Here is an 8,541-nt window from a genome sequence, read left to right on the forward strand (position 1 = left end):
GATGTAAATTGCCAACAGCCTCTCTGGAGGAGTGCATTGTGTTCCCTAAAACAAGTAAACAACAGAGCTACAGAGCCAAGGGCACTTCCAGTCTAGGGAATATACCATGGGAAAACTGAAAATCAATAAGAGAAAGCCACCCAAAATTTAGGGCTGCACTGCATACAAGAACCTCAACTTGGGTACACCTTATGTATCCCAGGAAAGATTAAAATGGTTCAAAAAATTGTAGTACTTACGTATGATGGAATATCCCTCAGCCACGTAATCAATGTCATAAGACCAGTAGCAGCAAAATGAGTGGATTCAGGTACGATGATTCTAAGTGAAATAAGTCACACAGAAAAAGAAACTTATCATAAGATATCACTTATGAAGATCCTGTAAACATGGTTACACATGAACTGAATTAGGAAACAGAAGAGAGTCTCACATTTAGAAAACACTCTTTTGCCTGCTTAAGGGGGAATGAGAGGTGGGGTGATGCATAAAACCAGAGGTTGATATAAGCACAGGTACCGTTCCAAAAACCAACTATGGAATAGACGAGACCTACACCTTCCTCAGTGAAAGGGACTCAAAAACCCATATTTCCCACAGAGGAATATATCTGACTAGTAAGAATCTTAAAACCTATGTATTGATATGTCTCCGTAAGGGAATCAAGTGTGTGTAGACTGGCATAAAGATGGCAGCGAGAATCAGCTCAAACCCAGTATAAAAAGGAATTTCAAAAACAAAACAAAAAAACAGCGAAATTCTTTAAAATTCCTCAGGGTCTCTGATGAAACTTGGAATGACCCTATCTAGAACGACACCTGGAGGTGGCATAAGGCTGGACACATGGGACTGAGAGGATTGGTGAGATTCGTGAGCAAATGCAGACCCTTTAAAGCAATAATGCATGGCACCCATTCCATGGGTCCCAACTCTACAGGTTGTAGGGAATATTACTACAGCTATAACATGTATGGGAAACCTAGTGATTGAAAACACTGTGAATATGAAAGGTTTCTGAATCTCAACGAATAGTCCCTCTCCTGGTGCTCCAGTTTCACTTTCTAACTGCTTTACTATCAATCTCCCAACTTGGAGAGACAGCACCTTAACCTCCTGGTTCGCACAGGTTGCCAATTTGGCAAAGGATGAAAGGGAAGAGGGAGAACCAAAGAGAGAGTAGCTGTTAGGCATTTGGACGGGCACATGTCACTCTTATTTCCCGGGAGGAAGAAGGATTAACCAAAGTCTCACCCACCCACCGGGAACCAGTATAGGTCCTAAACCAAAATATGGGACTTGCGTTCAGCTCACAAAAAACGGGGTAAAATATGGAGCTATAGGGCGGAGCAATTCACAAACTGGCAGAGTAATAAAGGACAACTATCATCCAAAAATCTGTTGAGGGAAGGCAACGAGGCGGACTTGAAAGTGAGGCAGAATAGCAGGAAACAGATTTCAAGAGGTACGTTGGAATCGCCTTTAAAGCGCAGGAAGAGGGGCACAACTTCGACAATGATGCACTTGTCCAAAAAGGGTGTGTGCCTTTTCTCCTGAGTATATTCAGGAGTAAACGCATACGCCCATTTTGGCCAAGCAAGCAAGCAGACAATGTAAGTCTGCACTACAAAGAAGTATCACTTCCAACCGGTCAAAAGGGACATCCACAAAAAGGGTAAAAACCAGAAATTCAAGACAGGCCCTGGAGAACAGGGAGCCTTGTTATGCTGATGGGCGGGATGTAAATTGCCAACTGCCTCTCTGGAGGAGTGCATTGTGTTCCCTAAAAAAAGTAAACAACAGAGCTACAGAGCCAAGGGCACTTCCAGTCTAGGGAATATACCTTGGGAAAACTGAAAATCAATAAGACAGAGCCACCCCAAAATTTAGGAATGCACTGCGTACAAGAACCTCAACTTGGGTACACCTTAATATCCCAGGAAATATAAAAATGGTTGAAAAAGTTGTGGTATTTACGTACGAGGGAATATCCCTCAGCCATGAAATCAATATCATATGACCAGTACCAGCAAAATGAGTGGATTCAGGTACAATGATTGTAAGTGAAATAAGTCACACAGAAAAAGAAACTTATCATAAGATATCACTTATGAAGATCCTGTAAACATGGTTACACATGAACTGAGTTAGGATAGAGAACAGAGTCTCACATTTAGAAAACACTCTTATGCCTGCTTAAGGGGGAAGGAGAGGTGGGGTGATGCATAAAACCAGAGGTTGATATAAGCACAGGTACCGTTCCAAAAACCAACTATGGAATAGACGAGACCTACACCTTCCTCAGTGAAAGGGACTCAAAAACCCATATTTCCCACAGAGGAATATATCTGACTAGTAAGAATCTTAAAACCTATGTATTGATATGTCTCCGTAAGGGAATCAAGTGTGTGTAGACTGGCATAAAGATGGCAGCGAGAATCAGCTCAAACCCAGTATAAAAAGGAATTTCAAAAACAAAACAAAAAAACAGCGAAATTCTTTAAAATTCCTCAGGGTCTCTGATGAAACTTGGAATGACCCTATCTAGAACGACACCTGGAGGTGGCATAAGGCTGGACACATGGGACTGAGAGGATTGGTGAGATTCGTGAGCAAATGCAGACCCTTTAAAGCAATAATGCATGGCACCCATTCCATGGGTTCCAACTCTACAGGTTGTAGGAATATTACTACAGCTATAACATGTATGGGAAACCTAGTGATTGAAAACACTGTGAATACGAAAGGTTTCTAAATCTCAACGAATAGTCCCTCTCCTGGTGCTCCAGTTTCACTTTCTAACTGCTTTACTATCAATCTCCCAACTTGGAGAGACAGCACCTTTAACCTCCTGGTTCGCACAGGTTGCCAATTTGGCAAAGGATGAAAGGGAAGAGGGAGAAACAAAGAGAGAGTAGCTGTTAGGCATTTGGACGGGCACAAGTCACTCTTATTTCCCGGGAGGAAGGAGAATTAACCAAAGTCTCACCCACCCACCGGGAACCAGTATAGGTCCTAAACCAAAATATGGGACTTGCGTTCAGCTCACAAAAAACGAGGTAAAAAGTGGAGCTATAGGGCAGAGCAATTCACAAACTGGCAGAGTAATAAAGGACAACTATCATCCAAAAATCTGTTGAGGGAAGGCAAAGAGGCGGACTTGAAAGTGAGGCAGAATAGCAGGAAACAGATTTCAAGAGGTACGTTGGAATCGCCTTTAAAGCGCAGGAAGAGGGGCACAACTTCGACAATGATGCACTTGTCCAAAAAGGGCGTGTGCATTTTCTCCTGAGTATATTCAGGAGAAAACGCATACGCCCATTTTGGCCAAGCAAGCAAGCGGACAATGTAAGTCTGCACTACAAAGAAGTACCACTTCCCACCGGTCAAAAGGGACATCCACAAAACGGGTAAAAACCAGAAATTCAAGACAGGCCCTGGAGAACAGGGAGCCTTGTTATGCTGATGGGCGGGATGTAAATTGCCAACTGCCTCTCCGGAGGAGTGCATTGTGTTCCCTAAAAGAAGTAAACAACAGAGCTACAGAGCCAAGGGCACTTCCAGTCTAGGGAATATACCTTGGGAAAACTGAAAATCAATAAGACAGAGCCACCCCAAAATTTAGGAATGCACTGCTTACAAGAACCTCAACTTGGGTACACCTTAATATCCCAGGAAATATAAAAATGGTTGAAAAAGTTGTGGTACTTACGTACGAGGGAATATCCCTCAGCCATGAAATCAATATCATATGTCCAGTAGCAGCAAAATGAGTGGATTCAGGTACAATGATTGTAAGTGAAATAAGTCACACAGAAAAAGAAACTTATTATAAGATATCACTTATGAAAATCCTGTAAACATGGCTACACATGAACTGAGTTAGGAAAGAGAAGAGAGTCTCACATTTAGAAAACACTCTTATGCCTGCTTAAGGGGGAATGAGAGGTGGGGTGATGCATAAAACCAGAGTTTGATATAAGCACAAGTACGGTTCCAAAAACCAACTATGGTATAGACAAGACCTACACCTTCCTCAGTGAAAGGGACTCAAAACCCCATATTTCCCACAGAGGAATATATCTGACTAGTAAAAATCTTAAAACCTATGTATTGATATGTCTCCATAAGGGAATCAAGTGTGTGTAGACTGGCATAAAGATGGCAGTGAGAATCAGCTCAAACCCACTATAAAAAGGAATTTCAAAAACAAAACAAAAAAACAGCGAAATTCTTTACAATTCCTTCAGGCTCTCTGATGAAACTTGGAATGACCCTATCTAGAACGACAGCTGTAGGTGGCATAAGGCTGGACACATGGGACTGAGAGGATTGGTGAGATTCGTGAGCAAATGCAGACCCTTTAAAACAATAATGCATGGCACTCATTCCATGTGTCCCAAATCTCCAGGTTGTAGGGAATATTACTACAGCGATAACATGTACGGGAAACGTAGAGAATGGACACACTGTGAATACGAAAGGTCTCTAAAACTCACCGAATAGTCCCTCTCCTGGTGCTCCGGTTTGACTTTCCAACTGATTTACTATCTATCTCCCAACTTGGAGAGACAGCCCCTTTAACCTCCTGGTTCTCACAGGTTGCCAGTTTGGCAGAGGATGAAAGGGAAGAGGGAGAACCAATGAGAGAGTAGGTGTTAGGAATTTGGACGGGCATATATCACTCTAATTTCCCTGCAGGAAGAAGAATTAACCAAAGTCTCAGCCACCCACCGGGAACCAGTATAGATCCTGAACCAAAATTTTGGACATGCGTTCAGCTCACAAAAAACGAGTTGAAAATGGAGCTCAAGGGCAGAGCAATTCACAAACTGGCAGAGTAATAAAGGACAACTATCATCCCAAAATATGTTGAGGGAAGGAAATGAGGTGGAATTGAAAGCGAGGCAGAATAGCAGGAAACAGATTTCAAGAGGTAGGTTGGAATCACCTGTAAAGCACAGGAAGAGGGGCACAACTTCGACAATGATGCACTTGGCCAAAAAGGGCGTATGCATTTTCTCCTGAATATATGCAAGAGAAAACGCATATGCCCTCTTTGGCGAAGCAAGCAAGCAGGCAATGCAAATCTGCACTACACAGAAGTATCCCTTCCCACCGGTCAAAAGAGACATCCACAAAATGTGTAAATATCAGAAAGGCAAGACAGGCCCTGGAGAACAGGGAGCCTTGTTATGCTGATGGGCGGGATGTAAATTGCCAACTGCCTCTCTGGAGGAGTGAATTGTGTTCCCTAAAACAAGTAAACAACAGAGCTACAGAGCCAATGGCACTTCCAGTCTAGGGAATATACCCTCGGAAAACTGAAAATCAATAAGACAGAGCCACCCTCAAATTTAGGGCTTCACTGCTTACAAGAACCTCAACTTGGGTACACCTTAAATATCCAAGGAAATATAAATATGGTTCAAAAAATTGTGGTACTTACGTATGATGGAATATCCGTCAGCCATGAAATCAATGTCATAAGACCAGTAGCAGCTAAATGAGTGGATTCAGGTTCGATGATTCTAAGTGAAATAATCACACAGAAAAAGAAGCTTATCATAAGATATCACTTATGAATTTCCTGTAAACATGGCTACACCTGAACTGAGTTAGGAAAGATAACAGAGTCTCACATTTAGAAAACACTCTTATGCCTGCTTAATGGGGAAGGAGAGGTGGGGTGATGCATAAAACCAGAGTTTGATATAAGCACAGGTACCGTTCCAAAAACCAACTATGGAAGAGACAAGACCTACCTATACCTTCCTCAGTGAAAGGGACTCAAAACCTCATATTTCCTGCAGAGGAATATATCTGACTAGTAAGAATCATAAAACCTATGTATTGATATGTCTCCGTAAGGGAATCAAGTGTGTCTAGACAGGCATAAACATGGCAGCGAGAATCAGCTCAAACCTACTATAAAAAGGAATTTCAAAAACAAAACACAAAAACAGGGAATTTCTTTACAATTCCTTTAGGGTCTCTGATGAAACGTGGAATGACCCTGTCTACAATGACAGCTGGATGTGGCATAAGGCTGGACACTTGGAACTGAGAGGATTGGTGAGATTGGGTGAGCAAATGCAGACCCTTTAAAGCAATAATGCATGGCACCCATTCCATGGGTTCCAAGTCTCCAGATTGGAGGGAATATTACTACAGTTATAACATGTACGGGAAACCTAGATAATGGACACACTGTGAATACGAAAGGTCTCTAAAACTCAACGAATAGTCCCTCTCCTGGTGCTCCGGTTAGACTTTCCAACTGATTTACTATCAATCTCCCAACTTGGAGAGACAGCCCCTTTAAACTCCTGGTTCTCACAGGTTGCCAATTTGGCAGAGGATGAAAGGGAATAGGGAGAACCATTGAGAGAGTAGCTGTTAGGCATTTGGACGGGCATATGTCACTCTAATTTCCCGGCAGGAAGAAGAATTAACCAATGTCTCAGCCACCCACCGTGAACCAGTATTGGTACTGAACCAAAATTTTGGACATGCGTTCAGCTCACAAAAAACGACTTGAAAAATGGAGCTCAAGGGCACAGCAATTCACAAACTGGCAGAGTAATAAAGGACAAATATCAGCCCAAAATCTGTTCAGGGAAGGCAACGAGGCGGACTTGAAAGCGAGGCAGAATAGCAGGAAACAGATTTCAAGAGGTACGTTGGAATCACATGTAAAGCACAGGAAGAGGGGCACAACTTCGACAATGATGCACTTGGCCAAAAAGGGCATATGCATTTTCTCCTGAATATATTCAGGAGAAAACGCATATGCCCTTTTTGGCCAAGCAAGCAAGCGGGCAATGCAAATCTGCACTACAAAGAAGTATCCCTTCCCACTGGTCAAATGGGACATCGGCAAAATGTGTAAAAACCAGAAAGGCAAGAGAGGACCTGGAGAACAGGGAGCATTGTTATGCTGATGGGCGGGATGTAAGTTGGCAACTGCCTCTCTGGAGGAGTGCACTGTGTTCCCTAAAACAAGTAAACAACAAAGCTACAGAGCCAAGGGCACTTCCAGTCTAGGGAATATACCTTGGGAAAACTGAAAATCAATAAGACAGAGCCACCCCAAAATTTAGGGCTGCACTGCTTACAAGAACCTCAACTTGGGTACACCTTAATTATCCCAGGAAAGTTAAAAAATTTACAAAAAATTGTGGTACTTACGTACGATGGAATATCCCTCAGCCATGAAATCAATGTCATAAGACCAGTAGCAGCAAAATGAGTGGATTCATGTATGAGGATTCTAAGTGAAATAAGTCACAAAGAAAAAAGAAGCCTATCATAAGATATCACTTAAGAAGATCCTGTTAACATGGCTACAAATGAACTGAGTGAGGGAAGAGAACACAGTCTCACATTTAGAAAACACTCTTATGCCTGCTTAAGGGGGAAGGAGTGGTGTGGTGATGCATAAAACCAGAGTTTCATATAAGCACAGGTACCGTTCCAAAAACAAACTATGGAATAGACAAGATCTACACCTTCCTCGGGGAAAGGGACTCAAAACCGCATATTTTCCACAGAGGAATATATCTGACTAGTAAGAATCTTAAAACCTATGTATTGATATGTCTCCGTAAGGGAATCAAGTGTGTCTAGATTGGCATAAACACGGCAGTGAGAATCAGCTCAAACCCACTATAAAATGGAATTTCAAAAAAAAAAACAACAAAACAGGGAAATTCTTTACAATTCCTTCAGGGTCTCTGATGAAACCTGGAATGACCCTGTCTACAACTACAGCTTGATGTGGCATAAGGCTGGATACTTGGGACTGAGAGGATTGGTGAGACTGGGTAAGCAAACACAGACCGCTTAAAGCAATAATGCGTGGCCTCCATTCCATGGTTCCAAACTCTCCATGTTGAAGGGAATATTACTACAGCTATAACATGTATGGGAAACCTAGAGAATGGACACACTATGTATACGAATGGTTTCTAAAACTCAAGTAATTGTCCCTCTCCTGGTGCTCCAGTTTGATTTTCCAACTGCTTTACTATCAATCTCCCTACTTGGAGAGACAGCCCCTTTAACCTCCTGAATAACACAAGTTGCCAATTTGGAAGAGGATGAAAGGGAAGAGGGAGAACCAATGAGAGAGAAGCTGTTAGGCATTTGGACGGGCACATGTCACTCTTATATGCTGGGAGGAAGAAAAATTAACCAAAGTCTCAGCCACCCACCGGGAACCAGTATAAGTCCTGAACCAAAATTCTGCACTTGTGTTCAGCTCACAAAAAAACGAGTTAAAAAATGGAGCTCAGGGGCACAGCAATTCACAAACTGGCAGAGTAATAAAGGACAACTATCGTCCAAAAATCTGTTGAGGGAAGGAAACGAGGCGGACTTGAAAGCGAGACAGAATAGCAGGAAACAGATTTTAATAGGTACGTTGGAATCGCCTTTAAAGCACAGGAAGAGGGGCACAACTTCGACAATGATGCACTTGGCCAAAATGGGCGTATGCGTTTTTTCCTGAATATATTCAGGAGGAAACGCATACGCCATTTT

This window comes from Mesoplodon mirus (assembly GCF_964341445.2).
Source record: "Mesoplodon mirus genome assembly, contig: HAP1_SCAFFOLD_196, whole genome shotgun sequence".
In the NCBI taxonomy this organism is placed as follows: domain Eukaryota; kingdom Metazoa; phylum Chordata; class Mammalia; order Artiodactyla; family Ziphiidae; genus Mesoplodon; species Mesoplodon mirus.